The sequence below is a fragment of the Elgaria multicarinata genome, chromosome 3 (assembly GCF_023053635.1).
Source record: "Elgaria multicarinata webbii isolate HBS135686 ecotype San Diego chromosome 3, rElgMul1.1.pri, whole genome shotgun sequence".
NCBI classification, from domain to species: domain Eukaryota; kingdom Metazoa; phylum Chordata; class Lepidosauria; order Squamata; family Anguidae; genus Elgaria; species Elgaria multicarinata.
The window spans coordinates 79,362,783-79,380,507 of record NC_086173.1 but is presented as its reverse complement, the minus strand read 5'-3'; positions in this window follow the sequence as shown (position 1 = coordinate 79,380,507).

Genomic DNA, 17,725 nt, shown 5'->3' with positions numbered 1-17,725 from the left:
TAAAAGTGTTCAGAAGAAATAAAAACAAGCAACGTTCAAGCAATTTTCAGAGGATCTCAAAGGCTGGGGAAATAAAAAGATGTTTGCCTGGCACCAAGATCACATCAAGGTAGGTGTCAGATGAGTCCTCCTGGGGAGAGACTGAGTATTGCTAAGTAAGGGTGCCACCACCAAGTAGGCCTGTTCCCTGTAGTCACCTATTATGGCTTATTGTGATGTCTGAACCCAGGAGGCGGGGATTTTGTGAGGGTTAAACAACCCTAATCTAGGGTTATGTGAGGGTTATTTAACCCTCACATTACCCCCACTGCCTGGGTTTGGATGACACAACAAGCTGCAGCCACAGTTTAGATATTCAAAACCCAACCAGCATGCCTCGCAACCCACTGTGGCTTAAACAAGCAACAATGAGCACCAGTGATCATGTGAACCAGGTCAATGTTCCCACAATAAATAACAGTTAAATGTTAAGCTTCAAAAATACTAAACAGCCCAAGCTCTTTAATTTCCCCTCACATTTCACGTCGTTTCCATTGTTAAACTCTTTGCCTTCAAAAAATGCAACTGGGGTAGAACACAGTGATCTTAGCCATCTGGCTTGGGAAGCTGATGCTTTTTATGTCCTCTGCAGTGTTTTGGCCTTTCTGGTTTGATTTCCCATTTTGGGAAAGAGGAAAAAAAATGACCAAGATTTTTTCCCTCCTCCACAAAAGGACCCACCTCCCACCCTTCATATTTTTGTTACTTGGTATGTGCAGAAAATAGCACCTCAGTGGTTTAAGGAGAGGATGTAGCACTGTGGATTCCCACAGTTTATAAGACAAGACTGGAAGATCTTGATGACTCATAAACACTAACAGATCCTATGTATGTGTCTCTCGTTATTGTTTATTATCCCTAATTCCATGGTTTTCCTCCTTTGAGCATGTTTGTGTATTTTAGACCATACTTTCATTTTGTCAGGACAACGTTGTGTGTGGTTCCCACACATGAAAAATGTTGTTGACTGCCTTAAGGCTGTTCCCTGTTCACTTACAGGTTGTTGTTATTTTTGAAAAACATTCTCTCAGTGGAAACGATGGAGGTTTCCGACTACACCACCACATCCTGACCTACTGAATGTGGGCCACTTTCCATCATATGCATGACAGCAGCTAAATTACCCCGCTCCGACTAGAGCTAGGTCGACAGCTAGCAGCGTGATGCTAACATGTTTCATCCGAGGATCTAATTTCCCTAGGCGCTCTCTCAAAGTAGGTCTTTCAAGACAACCTTTTATTACACCAGAAATAATAAGCTCTATAAATAATAAGCAAACAAAAAAGATGTCAGTATTGGGGACTGGAGAGGCAAGATGTATAACATCTACAGCAACTTTGCAACATGCACACGTAGTACACAGGCCTGCTTAGGGCAGATGGTGACAGACCTGGGTCTTGAAAGTGGATCAGAACAACAATAAAGTGGCAATTGAGGGCAGAGCAATTTCTAGTGGAGGAGTGGCAGGAGGATGGGTGTTGGGCCCAAGGGGAGAGACAGGATACACTTTGCTGCTAGAAAGGAAAGGAAATGCATCACCAAGAAAGAGGACAAAAGGGGGCAGCAATTTGAATAAAAATTGCACATGCAAATTGATGCAAATTAAGAATTTATTATTATTCTTTAAATAGAAATACAGTACATCATCTCACCATGGTGTGGAAAATTGACCTGGTGAACTGTGTGCCTGCTTGCTCCGCCTGTCCCCAATAAAAAGGGACACCTAGCCACCCTATACCATAAATCCAGGTCCTCACAGCCTAGGCTGCAATCCCTTGACCGTGAGGGGAAAAATTGAGGGTAAATTCATGTTTGAGGATGTCCATAGAAACTTAGTTGCAAACTGCCCACGAATGTGGCAAAAGCTGAAAGCTGTTCCAGCAAGCTAGCACTGATTTAAAAAAGAAAAGAAAAGCTGCAGGCATTATGTTATAAGGCAAGAATTTTTAAGTCACCTGGCTGTTTTTTCTATTGAGTACGCTAGAGAAAATGACTTTGCGGAGGTCATTCATGATTGCGCAATGAAAGAGGGTGGAAAAATAAAGCTTTAAAGTGATTTGGTCTATTTATAAAATGTTCGCAGCCACGTTGGCCCACTAGGATTAAAAAACACCAAAATCAAAGCATTGACAGGAGAATCCTTTTATTAGAAGTCAAGACCAAACAAAAGTTTCAAAATAGTCAGCAAGCTTTGTTGGACTCTTCTGCATGCTGGATATTATGTTGAATACCTAATGGAGTGCCTCTCCCACTATGAAACTACCTGTACATTACAATTGTCATCTGAGGTTCTTCTCTATGTGCCTCCTCTGAGGGAGGTTCAGAAACTGGCAACAAAGGAGAGCCTTCTTGGTAGTGGCCCCAATTGTGGAACACTCCTCTCCCCACGGAGCTCTGCCTGGCACCAACATTGTCATTCTTTGGGCACCAGGTTAAGACTTGTCTCTACTGCCAAGCATAACAAGGGTGTTAACTGGTCCCCAGGATGTTTATTGCTGAATGTTTAAAATGGTTTTATGTAAATGGTTTTTACATTTTATATTCTATTTTTAAGGTTTTAATCTTTTGTAAACTGCCCTGAGAATTTTGGCTATTGGACGAAACAGAAATGCTAATAATGCTAATAATAATAATAATAATAATAATAATAATAATAATAATAATAATAATAATAATAATATAATGCGGATGTTTGGGGTATAGTAGAAAAGGCTTAGTGTGGGCTATGTTGTCATTTCAGAAATGTAGAAAATGGTAATTTTAGGAATAAAATAGATTTCTCTCCATGACTACTGAGATTGTATGTCTAAGGTGGGCCCACTGTATATGTTAGTGTGTGGGGTTTGTTGTTGTTGCTGTTGTTGTTTTTACAAGTTTGTACTGCCCTTCCCAAATTATACTGGGGACTGACTCTTTCCCCTGATGTCTACCTTCCCCCCACCCAGCCTCCACTGTGATCCAATGACCTACTAGGAGTGTTATCATGAAGTGGGAAAGGATTGGGCAGAGAGGGGTTCAGTACCCCCTGCCACCCATTTCTCTTCTGGAAATCCTCTCCCATCCCACTACTTTATTGCTAATTGCATGTGAGTGACCCAGTTCAGAGATGGGCCTGCTGTCATCACAGAACATGGACAATTCTGTCTGTGATTTGGAACAACACTATGAACTTCCCAGAGATTTAATTGCTATTGGAGCTGTACGTCATGTGATAGAGTCATCCTTACTTCCAAAGTGGAGTCCCTGACAATGCAAAATACACATCTATTACTCAGTTGATCTTTCCCTCAGCGAATTCTTCTGTTGAGGGGAAATTGCATTTTCTTAGCACTTGAAAAAGCAATAGTTTATTATGAGAAACTGCTGTCTCTCCAGCTTTGCCTCCAGCTAGCATGCCTGTTGTTATAGTGAGTGCTACAAGAAATGTGGCTGTGTGAGTGTCAAAGACACCTTGTAGTACTGGATAGTGTCCCATACACGACTTAGTGTTAGGGTGACCATATGAATAGGAGGACAGGGCTGCTGTATCTTTAACAGTTGTATTGAAAAGAGTATTTTAGCAGGTGGCATTGTTATCCCGGTTGTGCTTTTATTTTGTACTTTTATATTGTGTTTTTATACTGTTGCTTGTTTTATACTTTGAATTGTACTTCATGGTTTAAATTTTTGTGAACCATCCAGAGAGCTTCGGATATTGGGTGGTTTCGAAATGGAATAAATTAATTAAATAAATAAATAAAATTATTCATGTAGCACCTGGTGAAATTCCCTCTTCATCACAACAGTTAAAGCTGCAGGAGCCCTTCCCTTTTTGGTATCTGATCATTCTAGTATAGGTCCTGCAGCTTTAACTGGTGTGATGAAGAGGTAATATCACCAGGTAATGCATGCATAACAATGACAACTTTGAAATTCCCTTTTCAATACAACTGTTAAAGATACAGAAGTCCTGTTCTCCTTTTCTTATGGTCAGCCTAGATAAGTACCACGACTCCATCCCACCAGGCCTGTATCATTTCTGACCATTTGTAAATGTTAACCCTCTCATATATCTGAGATCACAGCATTTTATCCCAGGTTATTTAATATTCTAATATTCTATATACTTTCTTACACATGTGTGTGTGTGTGAATTGCTCTGTATTTCCCAAATTCCCTCTTGTTGCAAGGAGAGGGGAAATGAAGCATGCATGTCCAAACTATGGGGGAGGGGGAGTAAAAATAAGTGAAAAATCTACGGACATGGAGATTTGATACACTCTTGCCATGCCTGGTGTGCAGTTTTGCAACAGGGTACTCACATGTGCCGTGCCTGTCCTGCAGACACCCCGCCTCTTCCATCTTTTCCTAGAATGGGGAAAGTCTGGGTTATTTCTCCCAAGCTCATTTAATGAACCTTGAAGCCTCCATGTATTGCTGTCCCCTCGCCTTTTCTTTTGTTGGGGGCATGCATTTTGAATGGAGTCTCGCTGACAAAAGGGGAGGGCAGGTTGGTTCTCTTCCTCCAGAACACCGTGTCGAACATTAGAATGAATGGACGTTTTACTGCACCAACCCCACCCTCCCTGCCCGCAGCTCCCTCATTTTTAAAGATAAAGAGATGACCTCGCTTCGACTTTAGGCTGGGGGGTATCCGGGGCAGATCGCAACCACTGGTAGGTCACCGGAAGAGATGGAGGCTGGGAAGGGGGCAGGCCCAACAAGCCAAGTGTCTGTCGGACAGCCTGCGCTCCCTCCTGCTATGGGGTTTAACTGTCCCCACTCCACAGCTGCAATGCTGTGGGGTTTTAAGGGAACACGGGGCTGAAACAGAGCTGTGAAGACACCTTCCTTATAAGGCCTTCTCCAGGCTTCCTGTTATGTTAATAATGAGAGGTGTATAAATTTCCCAAGTCACAGGGCAAGTTTGTTCTTTTTCTAAAATGTTCATCTCCAGTAACCAGGGCGCTTGCGTCATAAAGGAGTGATGTTGTTCTAAACACCCAATCATTTTTTAGAAATATATAAATAGCTCTTTTCCTCTTGATAGCAACTGAGCTGCTATTTATTGCCCATTTCCTCTCAGTCAGACAGACAGCATGGAAGAGTGAAACGTTGCAGGATCTCAATGTCATGTTCCTACAATTGTTTGAGCCTATGGGCTTCCGTTGGCAGTTTACAAATCACAGCCAAAAACTGTTCTGAAATGTCATTGTAGAGAGTGCATGACATCATTGTAGAGAGTGCATAGCACAGCTTTGGTGGGATGGTTTGTCCATTTCCAAACCATGAGCAGCATGTCTTGACAGAAGGATGGGGTACAATAGGTGAGCCAACAGTAACCCCTGTCATGGCAGGGGCACAAAACAAATTATGCCCCCACTTCGAAAATAAAAAAATTACTATATTTTAATGAATCACATTTTCTGTTTCTTTTAAAGTAGGTTTTAAGGGCTTGTACTGATGATGCATTTTTGGAGTTAACAAAGAATTCTCTCCTTTTGTTTTAATTGACTTCATAATTCTCCACTGCCACCAATAACTGGAAAACCAGTTTTTCAGGGTTTTCAAAATATCTAGCGATGCTTTTACTAAACCCCCAAACCTCTCCCAAGGGATGAAATTATGAGACTATAATAGAGGTGGGTGTGCAGGTGTTGTGTGACTGTCAACAGCACCTGTTGTCTAGTGCCTGTGACATCACTCTTCTCTCCAAATTACAGTTTTGTAATTGTTTAAACATGTTCTTAGGGTTCAATCCTATGGTCCATGGGAGGGTGTTCTAGGTGTGGTGCATAGGATACTGTGGACCTCACCTCCCATGGGTACAGAGGGAGGACTTCCCTGGATGGTGGAAGAATAAACCCACATTGAAAGCAAAGGGAGGTGGGAAAGGAAGAAACCCAAAACACACACAGGCAAACTGAGGCAGCAGGCAAATAAAGTCAATGACTGCAAGTGTGTATGTGTTTGGATTACATAATTGCAGCATACTGAATTCCCAGAATGAACAGAGATCAGGCTTTTTTTAAAGTGTCTTTTAAAAACAATTTATCCAGGGTATGTCACAACACAGGGTATGTCACAACATTTATCCAGGGTATGTCACAACGTTTATAGCCAAGCCCACTTCTCCAAGATTTAAATTAAGAGGCGACCATGAAACCCATTTCACACATAGGCAAACTGATGCAACAGGAAAATAAGAATCAATGGCTGTACATGAGTGAGTTTGGGTTACATAAACACAAAATGAATTCTAGGCCATATTTACAATTCATTAAACAAAAAACCTATGGTTTACAAAACAACATTAAGGCTCTACAGTTTTCAACCAAGCACCAAAAAGCAGGGAAATTGGGAGTTAAGGCTCACAAGCCTTAATGCCACATCCTCCCTAAAGAGGGAGAAAGTACAAGTGAAATTCTCATTCTCCCAAAGCAGATAAACCATGAGGACAGGACGGAGACTATGATATGCAGCTGTGACTGTGGGTTTGTGGAAAACTGATGATGAACAACTTAGGGCCACCTACTTCTCTTTTTTTGTTTAGAGCAGCCCTTCCCTAACTTGGTGCTCTCCAAAAGTGTTGGACTACAACTCCCATCATTGCAAGTCAGTATGTCCCATGGTCAGGAATGCTGGGACTTGTAATCTCAAACATCTAGAGGGCAGCAGGATGGGGAACACTGTTCTATATCCTTTCCAAATACAGGGGCTGCCCAATATTTTTCTCACACACACATCTTGCATAAAGCAGCATGATTGATAAAAAGGGGCACTACTTGTTGCAGATGTAGAACCAGAGCATGCGCAACATAAAAAAAAGTCTGTTAATAGCCCTAACAAGTCATGATGGAATATAAAAAATACTATTACCCGTACCTGGAAAGTGTAGGTGATTATCAGCAGAAATTAACCGGACTCTGGACTTGCCTGGCTCCCTAATCCTGAGTGAGGGGGAAGGGCTCTAAGAGGCTGAAGAGGAGAGGCTGCCCAGGGCGCTGCTCTAGCCTCGATCCTCTAAAACAGCTCCGCTTTGCCTTCTAGAAGGCAGCCACAAGCCAGGCCCACGTGGCTCCTTCTCACTCCTCTGAAACCAGAGGAGGCGACAGCGCTTCAGCAAGGCTAACTGTTAACCCTTGCCATGCCTTGCTGAGGCTGCCTTGTCTGGGTGCGGTGAAAAAAGGGAGAAGCAAATTCTCAGGATGCTTAACTTTTTATTTGTAGGTTGAAGAGCCTGACGCATTTCGGCCTGTATCTTTTCAAGGCCTTCTTCAGAGGGTTGTAGGAAGATGTCTGCAAAAATCTTCTTATCAACAGAATGTCTTTCTCAGATTGTTAATAGTGGCAAGCTCGTTGTTTGGGGGGGGGGGGCGCACGCTTGCCCCTCCCTGCCCGCCCCCCTGGTGCTGCCACTGCCTCTTCCTTCCTTTCTTTCTCTCTCTCACACACAAGACCCTAACTATTGACTTGTTTTACAAGAAGGAAACATTTGCTTTTTTACGCAGCTCTTGATGCCTGCCTTCAGCAGTACCTGTTACTCTAGACTCCTTTGACTTCCATCTGTAAAGTTTTATGGTCCCTCTCCGGGCTGGGAGAACTTTGGCAATTCCTTGTGTCGGGCAAGAGGTGATTATCATTAGGAAGTAAGGCAAAATGTGAGGCGATTCATCTCTGCGCAAGCCATTTGGGCTCTTTACATGTGCGTGACATAGATTGGCCTCTTCCGCATTGTCTGAGGGGAGGCCATCATCACGGCCCAGCAGGAGGAGGAACGGTTCTCTTCCTCCCAGCGTTAACTCTGCCTCCCCACTGCTCACCCCCTTCCCGGGCCGCCCTGTCTTCCACTCCCTGCCATGATTCTGGCATTTGCGCTTTCTGCTATAAATTATTTACAGAGGAAACGCTGAGTCAGGAAGCTGAAGTTGTAGAAAATGTTAGCTGAGCTATGAAACTCTATCCGAGCTAATTGAAAGCTTCCTGTGCTGCAGTTTTGCCCACGGTGTTCATGTGCATGCGTTTGGCTCTTCATTGGGAACCTGACACATTTCGGGACGGAGGGGTGTGCAAACTGGGTGAAAATCATCAGTGGTCCTGTCTGAGGAAGCTCATTCCAAGTCACGATAGGTGAATGCCCCCATCCAACAAAGACGGAGGGAGGGGGAAATGCTCACACGAAGTGCAGACTTGTGCATGTCTACTCAGATGTCCCATTGAGTTCAATAAACTTGCTCCCACGTTAGTGTGTACAGGATTGCAGCCTTACTGAAAGAGTTACAAAGGAATGATGCTTTTAGTTTTGGGTGGATTGGGTCTGGATTAAGTCAGACTTAGAGGCATTGAAATGAATGGGACTTAAGTCTCCATGACTAACTTAATTCCCATTGATTCCAATGGGCCTGCTCCAAATATAATTATTCAAGAGTGAGTGTTTATATTTTCATTATAACACAATGAGCGTGGATATACACTTGCAGCACATAAATATATAAAAGCAAGATCACTCATCCTGGAAGAAGCTGAATAAAACAGCAGCTTCGACTAAATCTGAATGCAGGTGTGGCCAGACATGGAAACTTTTTGAGGTCTTTGGTGAATAAATCTTTACCAAAGAGAAGTTTACAAGGCCAATCTTAAAAGAAAGTATCTGCTCCTATTGATATCAGCTGCCACTTATGCCACAGGTCTTGACACTTGGCAGAAAGAGTTCTAGAAGGAGGTGATATGGCCCAAACTAATCTTCTGGTTGTGGATATGGGCTTGATGCATTCTGCATGCACATGGTGGCTGCATTTTGTCATGGATGAAATTAGCGCATTTCCCCAACTTTTCTGTTGTGGGTCTTCGGATCTTTGTGCCGGGGTGGCTCCAAATTGGCAGCTGTGTCATGTAACTGACGCAGCACAAATTCAGAGCCACCCTGGGGCAAAGACGACGTTAAGACAGTCCCCTGGTCACTTTGGTGAGATGTACTGTATTTCTGTTCAAATTATAATTTTTATTGCTATATTTGCATCTATACATATAAATTAGCATATGCAAAATGTAGGCAAATTGGGGTCCTCTTTTGTCTTCTTTTTTGGTGATGCATTTCCTCTTTTGGGCCAACTCATAAGTGCCCCCCCCTACACACTAGGAGTGCATTGGACCACAACCCTCACCTCAAGCCCCTTTAATACTGCTTTCTAAATCATCAGTCTGCCTCAAGAGGGTTGTAAAGGAACTGAGCCCCGTTCCTCATGTATAAGTGAAATCTGAAGACTCATACTGCCAATGGATAAATCAACAGTAAATTTCTAAAATGGATTTGCATCTATTCACATGAGCATCGTGGAAGGGAAGGCAGATTTATTTATTTATTTATTTACATGAAAAATCCAAAGGAAGTTTATTTCCAGCCTGTGGTTGTAGAGTGCTAATACTGGTGTCAATACAGGAAGTTTCTTCTAATGACATGGGGAAATGAGAAGTGTTTTGCTCATCTCCTGCTTAGCACATACAGATGTATTCATAATTATCTTTTGCCTGAAGGCAGCAGGCACAGGTGGGTTCCACGAGGCTTGTATGCCTGCCAGATAGCAGAGCCTGAAAGAATGATGTGTAGACAATCGGAATGCCATTTAGCGAGCAAAGCACAATAAAACTCGGAGTGCTCTTCCTGTCTCTGAGACCCATAAATTATGAAAATTGCACCTGCCTCAGGCCACGTAGATATTGTTTTATTAAAGCTGGGGGGGGGGAAATAAACTTTTCAACTCCTGTGGGGAGTGTGTGTGTGGGGGGAGAAGAAAATGGGAGAGAAGGGGCAAGATCTCCTAGGGCATTTCCTCTGGCCCCTGTCGCAAAACTGTTGGTTTACATTAATTCCGTTTGTCATGGCTGCATATTTCAAGTTAATTCTTAATGGTTTGAGTGTGAAAACACAGCCTGCACTTTCGAGAAGGAAATGAGAAGGAAGGAGAAGCTGGCAGGATGGGAGGGGGGCCCTGAAGAAGAAAGTCTTCTCGCACAATATGCCCAGTCCTCAATTTCAGAGGTTTGAAGTGATATCTTTGTTTTCTTGATTATGCCTAAATGACAGACTTTGTATTTCTGGGCGCAAAGATTACTGCAGACGCTGACTGCAGCCAGGAAATCAGAAGACGTTTACTTCTTGGGAGGAGAGCAATGACAAATCTTGATAAAATAGTTAAGAGCAGAGACACCACACTGACAACAAAGGTCCGCATAGTTAAAGCAATGGTATTCCCCGTAGTAACCTATGGCTGCGAGAGCTGGACCATAAGGAAGGCTGAGTGAAGGAAGATAGACGCTTTTGAACTGTGGTGTTGGAGGAAAATTCTGAGAGTGCCGTGGACTGCAAGAAGATCAAACCAGTCCATACTCCAGGAAATAAAGCCAGACTGCTCACTTGAGGGAATGGTATTAAAGGCAAAACTGAAGTACTTTGGCCACATAATGAGAAGACAGGATACCCTGGAGAAGAGGCTGATGCTAGGGAAAGTGGAAGGCAAAAGGAAGAGGGGGCGACCAAGGGCAAGATGGATGGATGATATTCGGGAGGTGACAGACTTGACCTTGGGGAAGCTGGGGGTGGCGACAGCCGACAGAAAGCTCTGGCGTGGGCTGGTCCATGAAGTCACAAAGAGTCTGAAACGACGGAATGAATAAACAACAAAAGAAAGCATTTTAGGAATACAGGAAGCGGCATTATATTGGGTCACACCATTGGTCCATCTATCTTGGTATTGTCCATACTGAGTGGCAGCAACTCTTCAGAGTTTCAGACAGGCTATTTCCCCCACCACTATCTGAAGTTGCTGGGGATTGAACCTGGGACCTTTTGCATGCAAAGCAAGGGCTCTGCCACTAAGCCACAGTCCCACTTGAATTAATCAGATTCTTTAAATGAGTGTTTTATAGTCCGCTCGTGACTGGGCACTCACAGATGTTCGTGGGTCATTTTGACAATGTTGTCAGCCTCCTGCATGTCTCCCACTCCATTCCCCGGTTTTATCGGTAAAAAATAAACCTCAGAAAATCTGACTTTTCTGAGATATATCATTATTTGTCAGGTTTTCCTGCCATGTACAGGCAAAGTTGCACTATAAAATGCCCACTAGAGGGCTCTGTCCTACTGAATTGTATGGACCATGTGGTCATGCTCTCTTCCTTGTGTAATTACAGCTTCTTGCAAATGCAGAAGAGAAGCAGGAAGCAGAGCCACGGTAAGGGAACATGATTTCCCCTTTTCTGAAATAGCTCAAAGACTAACAAATTTATTCTGACATAAGCTTTCATGGACTATAGTCCACTTCACCAGATGCATGGAGTATTATAGAGAGTTTCAGTTTTTTTATTTAATACATATGGAATGGGGAAGAATTCTAAACAGTGAGGTCAGAAGGCAATTCAGTGCAGAATATACAGGTGCCTCAAGACTATGTTTTTACTGCAATAGACTAGCACAGCTACATCCTGGAAATACATTATTCCAGAGCTTCAGTATTTTCTGCATAGAACAAAGTTTGATTTTAACTAGGGTGACCATATGAAAAGGAGGACAGGGCTCCTGTATCTTTAACAGTTGCATAGAAAAGGAAATTTCAGCAGGTGTCATTTGTATATATGGAAAACCTGGTGAAATTCCCTCTCCATCATAACAGTTAAAGCTGCAGGAACTATACTAGAGTGACCAGATTTAAAAGAGGGCAGGGCACCTGCAGCTTTACCTGTTGAGATGAAGAGGGAATTTCCCCAGGTTCCCCATATATACAAATGACACCTGCTGAAACGTCCTTTTCAATACAACTGTTAAAGATACAGGAGCCTTGTCCTCCTTTTCATATGGTCACCCTATTTTAACGTATTATAACATCATTTGAAGTTTCTTAATTAAAACAGCCAATGTGATGTAAAAGTGCCTACAGGAGGGGTCCCCAACTTTTTTGACCTCATGGGCCCATTTGGGAATTTGGGAATGCTGTGGGCACCACCACAAATAGCTCCCATGGAGGATGTGGCTAGTCCCAAAATGGCTGCTGGGGGGCCAGGCTAATCAAAAGAGGTGTGTGTAGGAGAGAAAAATGGGGTTGGGAGCATGGGGAAAATAGCAAGGCAAAGGGATAGAGTGGGGAGAAAGAGCGAGGCTAGGCGCTAGGAGAAGAAACAGTGGGGTAAAGATGTGGGGGAAGAGAATAGAGACTGGAGTGGAGAGGACCAGAAAGAGAAGCAGGAAGATAAAGAGCTGACTAAGAGAGAAAAGGGCAGGAATAGAGAGCTTCATGGGCATCATTGGAGGTTCCAATGGGCGCCACATTGGTAGGCTGACCCTATGGAAGGGAGGACAGGGCTCCTGTATCTTTAACAGTTGCATAGAACAAGGAATTTCAGCAGGTGTCATTTGTATGCATACAGCACCTGGTGAAATTTCTTCTTCATCACAACAGTGAAAGCTGCAGGAGCCCTGTCCTCTTTTGCATGCGGTCACTCTAGTATAGCTCCTGCAGCTCTAACTGTTGTGATGAAGAGGGAATTTCACCAGATGCTGCATGCATACAAATGACACCTGCTGAAATTCCCTTTCCTATACAACTGCTAAAGATACAGGAGCCCTGTCCTCTTTGTATGGTCACCCTACGGATCCTGGCCCAGAGCATTGAATCTGTTAGTATGGTAAAACTAGGTTCTGAGCTACATTCATCTAGAAGGCTTGTTGGTTGGCCTTAGATTACTCACGGACTTTTAACTTAACATACTTGACAGGGTTGCTTGCTGAGAGACCAAAATGCAGCTCTACATTTTCAGAGAAATTGCGACATACGTGTGTAACAAATAAATCATAGTGTTCCCTATTTGTGGACAATGACATGTATGGATTTGCTCTCTTTGTTTACTTATTTCAATTCTTGTTTGTTAGTATTGGAAGATCTATAATTTAACACACATAGAAAAACAGTCATTTTCAGGATCTTAATTCAAAAGACATGTATAACGGATACTTCTTGTTCTTATTGCTTGAGTATTTCTTTTAAAGGAGGAAAGGGTCTCTTCCCCTGGCTTCTTTATTGATTCCTGTTATTTGTTCATATTATTGCTTCTCTCCTATTCTTTTTCTTCCTACATCTTCTGTTTTACTTTTTGATTTCCCATAAGTTAAAAATTAGATTCTGTGCAAGGGAAACTCCATCAAAAATTACCATCAGTTCTTTTGTCTCTTTTTTCCCTTTCCCCCTATTTGGTGATACTATTGTTGTGTTTGCTTAGTCATTTCCCCTTTCAAGGTGCTGGAACTTGTTATGTTCCCTTTGTTCACTGGCTTTGGAGGGATACAAATGGCCTGCTGGGTGCTTGCCCAGCGGCTGCACCACCCCCTATAGAACTCCTCCATGCCCCTGCAATGCTGTCCAAATAGGCAGAAGAGACATTGGCACATTTAGGGCACCATCGTATGCATGTTTCGACTGAGAAACAGCCTACACCTCCCAGTGTCCCATGCTGGAAGTTGTAGGACTGTTTTTTTTTCTGTCTAAACATTTCTTTGGTTTGAGTCTAATTTGTTTTTTAATTGTGAAATCACAGCAAAAGAAAAGAAAAAGAAGAACAAGATACATAGGTTTGTATATATTCATATCAATGAATGCATATGAAATGCACATCTATTTTCTGTCTAAATATACATAGGATTGAGCCCTTAAAGAGAAGACAATGTTCCACCAATCGGTTGATTCGGAGGATGCTGCACCCCATTTTAAACTTGCCAGATCATGTTTTCCCCACAAAGGTGTAGATGGCCGTCTCATGGATAAATGACAGTACCAGCACCACACAGTTCCATCATTCTCTGGGGAAGCCATTCACTAACCTTCAAGGCAGTGGGTAAGTAATCAGACAGACGGCTATCAGGGCCGGCATTAAAGCCAGGCATCTGCTAAAGGCCACACACCAGTGGGGTCCCACTGACGCGAACTCCTTGGGCTTGTTTCTCCTCTTCACCATGGCAACCTGCTTGTTCCTCTGCCTCTCACTCTAACCCATGCAATGGGGCTGGGGCGGTGTGTGTGTGAGAAGGAGGAGCAGGAGATGCCATTCCCTGCATGCTCCCTGGTTCTCTGCCTGTCAAGCAAGCAAGAGGGAGTGATGATGAGGAAGAGCAGCAAGAGCAGCTGCTCACAGTGGCGGTGAGAGAGGGCCCCCATCGAGGCTGTATTGCCCAAAGGCCCTTGAAACACTGGAGCCGGTGCTGGCAGTCACTTCAGGCAGCAGATGCTGGTGTGTGTGTGGAGAGAATCGCAGTGTGTTCTTAGACAGAGCTGTGTGTGCCCCACGGCCTGCCCTGTGCCCCCTAAGCTAGGCTGCTGCCCTTGGGTGTCGTGGAGGACACTGTCCCATCACCAGTGCAGATTCAGCCATCACTCCGGTTAGCTTCTGTATTTGGGATGGGGGTAGGCGCCATCTTATCTTTCCCTTCAGGTAGCAACGTTTCTTGGGCCAGCCCTGCAGACATCAGTCACTCTCAAAGCTGAAGGTTTCGTCGCAGTTGTTCCCCTTTTTAAAAGTAGTGCTGGTGGTGTAAGGAAACATGCCTAGAAATGTGTTTTGCCTAGTGTGTGAATGAGGCCATATCGGGCTAATGACCAATTCCCCCTTATTAGCTATATGATAGAAAATTGGGCTTTTTGTGGAGTGTCTGTATTGGTGTCCTAATACAACTATCACAGAGAATTTGGCTGTTCATTTTATAGTTGCAGTAAAAAGCAGTTATTTCAGAGGGGTCTCTTTGCCCCCTACCATGTGCTAAACGCTATCACTATTTCACTTTGACATTTATTGGAGGGCACGGGGGAAGTATCTCCCCCCATTGAAGTTTGAAATTGGTTTGGTGATACTGCATGGGGGACTCAGTTTTTCAAAGGAAGTAAAACCAAAATCCCACTGAGAAGGTGCAAGATTCAAGACTCTTGCATCAGCCTAAACTGTTCTTGGGATCTTGGCATTGTATGGTATCCTTAAGATGTACGACAAACAAAATGCTGTACAGAGCAAGATGAAAGTGTTAAATCAAAATACTTGGATTTCTCCTTCCCTCTCCAGAAGGTGCAAAAACAAGCATTAAACAAATGCATGGAAGAGTTGAACTTACTAATACCAGATATATGTAGTCTCTTTCCTTACAATCTAGTAGTCGATCTGTTCCTTTTCAGATACTGGAATTTATTTCACGTACATGCACAGAGGCTGGGTTCAGACATAAGGCTAACTCACTGTGGTTTGTTTAGTGTGTCATGTGGAAGTGATTTTTCCCATATGAGTGGTACATTACACACCCCAGGTATCCACCCTCTGCATGTGGGTAAGGAGTCCCAAGGTAGCTTACTGTGTCAGCTGTGGCATGGATAAATCCCAGCCTTCCATTGATAAAAAACCATCGAGATGGCTGCCTAGTGTGTCTGGAATTTCTGGCAATGCTCCAGCACATGCAGCTGAACTCTATGGTCACATAGTGATTGCTGGAGCAGCCAACACGCAATTCCCACAGCGGTGTTCACTGGGATACATGGCTGCTGCCACTGGAGGATAATGCGGGAACGATGCTGCAGGGAACCACACTGCTTTGTGTGGTTCCAGTCATGTGAGGGGAATATATGTCATGTTTTTTCTACCCCTCCCCACAGCATAGTTCCCCTCACCACCCTCCCCCCATGATCATGAGAATAGGCCCTGACATACACAGTGATTGGGTTCACACAACATGCTAACTAAGGCCTTAGCTAGACTTAAGGTTTATCCTGGGATCGTCCCGGGGTCATCCCTGCCTGCTCCCGGGATATCCTGTGTGCCATTTACATGAACAGGGATGACCCCGGGACGATCCCGGGATAAACCTCCGGTCTCGCTAAGGCCCTACACTCAGTGGTGAATGTGAGTTGTTTGTTGAACCATGGGTTAGTGTGTTGTGTGAACCCAGTCACAGAGTGCCCCTTGTTTGGTGGAGAATACAAAACTGAAATAAAGGAAACTACCACAGATGTGGTAGGTAGCCTCTGGGACAACCTTTTTGTAAATTCATTTTTTATTATGAAATGTTTTGGCCTACAACTCCGATTAACTAATGGTGAGGGATCATAAGAGTTGTAGGCCAAATACATGGAAAGACACAAGTTGTCCATCCCTGATGTACCCTAATGAGATGGGATTGCTTAATGAGATCTCGTGCTTCTTATGACTTGATGGCTATATGTTACCTCTAGTAGCAGAGGCAGTTAGCCTACATACACCAGTTGATGGGGAACATGGGTGGAAGGGTGCTGTTGCACCGTGTCCCATTTGTGGGTTCCTCAACGGCAATTGGTTGGCCACTGTGGGAACAGAATACTGGACTACATGGATCTTGGTCTGATCCAAAATGGCTCTTCCTATGTTCTTAAGGTTTCACTTCTGTCCTCCACTCTGCCTTCTTGTGTTATTACTTCACTGGGTGGATTGCAGCTCATACTTTGGGAAAATCTTAGACAAGCCTATACCTTATTGGCTATTCAGAACCATGTGTACCTTTCCATAAAGCTGACACCTCCTATTTTGAAACCAGAAGAATTTCCTTTTACACAAACTGAAATCTCCTGCCACAGCATGTATCCTGCCCCAGTATGTATCATTTACCATTACCGTTCAAATTGTGTATTTCAAGAAAGAAGCCACAAGATATTTTTATATTTAACAATATATATTTTATATATAATTTCTAGATCAGTACATTCAGTTTAACTTGTTTTTCTTCACAAACAGAAGAACTCTTAACAATAGTAGACTTCTAAAATAAATACTATTAAAATAGAGCTTCAAAATAAATATTCTATACAAAGGAAAACTTCTGTGGTAATTTATTTTTTCAGTTGAGGGAAGAAGTAAAAAAGAGGGAAATCTTGACTACTATCTGTAAAGATGAATAAAAATAAACCCAAACATGCACAATGCTGCAAAACAGACATTTAAGAGGGCCAGGAGGGACAATAGATACTTTACTTTTGTTAAAGGAATGAGAGTGTTTCAGAAAGGCCAAAAGAAGAAGAAAAGTAAGAGTTGTGCCATCCCTTGCAATCCTGACGCCTCATGCCAGCACTGCTCAGTGTAATGTTACAGTGCATCTCTTGGGGAGAAGATTTGTTTTACTTGCTTGGTACATGGGATAGATGCACATCCCTTAATTAGTCTGCATTTCTCTTGTTAATGTGCTGGAGATAAATGTGCTACACCTGAAAGTAGCCCTTAGGACAACCTGGACCACTGGTGGGGTGGGGTGGGGTGGATGGTCAATGGACTCCCTAAAGTTGATGCCATAAATTCAGCAGTACGGTACCCATATGGAAAGGAGGAGAGGGCTCCTGCATCTTTAACAGTTGCACACAGCACCTGGTGAAATTCCCTCTTCATCACAACGGTTAAAACTGCAAGTACTAGAGTGACCAGTTGCAAAAGATGGCAGGGCTCCTGCAGCTTTAACTGTTGTGATGTAGAGGGAATTTCACCAGGTGCTGCATGTGTACAAATGACACCTGCTGAAATCCCCTCTTCTATGCAACTGTTAAAGATACTGGAGCCCAGTCTTCCTTTCCATATGGTCAGCCTATTCAGCAGACTGGGCTACATTTTGATCCTAATGGCTTTCCTTCAAATCAGGATGCAGCCTGAACTAGTGGGACAATAC